This window comes from Sinocyclocheilus anshuiensis, unplaced genomic scaffold, assembly GCF_001515605.1.
Source record: "Sinocyclocheilus anshuiensis isolate Anshui unplaced genomic scaffold, SAMN03320099.WGS_v1.1 C32737514, whole genome shotgun sequence".
NCBI classification, from domain to species: Eukaryota; Metazoa; Chordata; class Actinopteri; order Cypriniformes; family Cyprinidae; genus Sinocyclocheilus; species Sinocyclocheilus anshuiensis.
In genome coordinates, this window is record NW_015619635.1 from 1 (window position 1) to 1,373 (window position 1,373).

Here is a 1,373-nt window from a genome sequence, read left to right on the forward strand (position 1 = left end):
TTTCGTTTAATAGGCTCCATGAAGCCACAATTGAAAAGCAAAAAAATAAAAATAAAACAAAATAGTGAGTCAAATTTTCATACAAAGGAAACAAGAGCACAAGGATTTCTTTCCCAGTTCTGGAGTGTACTGTTAACAATTTCTGGTTCTCTTTCAAGTAAATGATTGATAGATAGATTAGTCAAGAGTCCATGGTTAAAATGCAGGGTGCGAGGAGCAGCGACAGACAGACAGATACCTCAGCAAGGCTCAAGAACCGCAGCGCCAGTGCCAGCCATCCAATGCGCAGCTCACCAGCCTGAAAGGAAGTGACTTTTTGGATACGGGACATGGACAAATCAATGGCTTACAGCTAACAGAAGGAGCCGTGCTCGTAATGACAGCGGCTGCGCATCAGTAACATAAACAGGAGAGCCAACGCTCTCTGGACTCCCCATAGAAGCACAGGTGAGCGCTAACATGACAGTGAGGCTCGGGATGATGAGTTTAAGGATTCAAACGAGGCAGAAGAGGAACCCATCGACAGACATTCATTCATTCATTCACAGCCGGTGAACAGAAAGCGGCCTTTCCCTCAGAATACAAGAACAGAACAGAAACAGGGAGAACAGCTACAACAAATCCAAGAACAGATCCATGAGTCTTTAGAAACGCTCGGCCGCTGACGCGTCGGGTCTTGGGCTTTACTCGTGTACAGCTGAGGAGGAAGTATCACACATGAAGACACTCAAGCATCTTAACAGGTTTAAGACAGACAACCCCTCCACTAACCCACTAATCAAACATGAGATCGACCGGGCTGGACTTGGAGAGCAACCGGGCAGACGTGGACGATCAGGGTTCGAGTGTCCTGCATTTGGGCTTTCACGACTCTATTCAGATTCTGCAATATGACGAGTCCAATTACGTGGCCGGAAACTTTAAATCCAAATTAAAACTGGGCCATTTCAAAGCATTTTTAGGTTTATTATATGCATACAAAAAAAAAACAAAAAAAACAAAGTACGTAGTTACACTGACTCGTGACTAACTCACCCCACAGTTCTAGAAAAGCCGGTTTGACTCATCCGCGGCGACACGAGCACAGCCGGCATGCTTATATGGGGATTTCAGAGCGGAGCAAACTAATACGTACCATAACTATCATAACCATCTCTGTAAGAGCTGCCACGATCGCCGTAACCAGAACTCCTGAAACAAGAAAGCAGCAGGTTAATTACAAAAAAACAAAAAAAGCTACATATGTGACCCAGGAGCACAAAACCAGTCATAACGGTCAATTTTCTGAATTTGAGATGTCTGCATTATCTGAAAGCTGAAAAAATAATCTTCCCATTGATGTATGGTTTGTTAGGATCGGACAATATTTGGCT

The 1,373-nt window shown here is 44.1% G+C and overlaps 1 long non-coding RNA gene across 1 annotated transcript; it reads right to left on the reverse strand.

The window, feature by feature from the left end:
* Positions 1-1,222, reverse strand: LOC107682939 (uncharacterized). Its single transcript, XR_001633628.1, has 2 exons — positions 1,136-1,222; positions 1-697 (listed from the first exon to the last, which is right to left on the reverse strand). It is a non-coding gene; the product is annotated as an uncharacterized LOC107682939 (long non-coding RNA).
* Between the last annotated feature and the right edge of the window lie 151 nt (positions 1,223-1,373).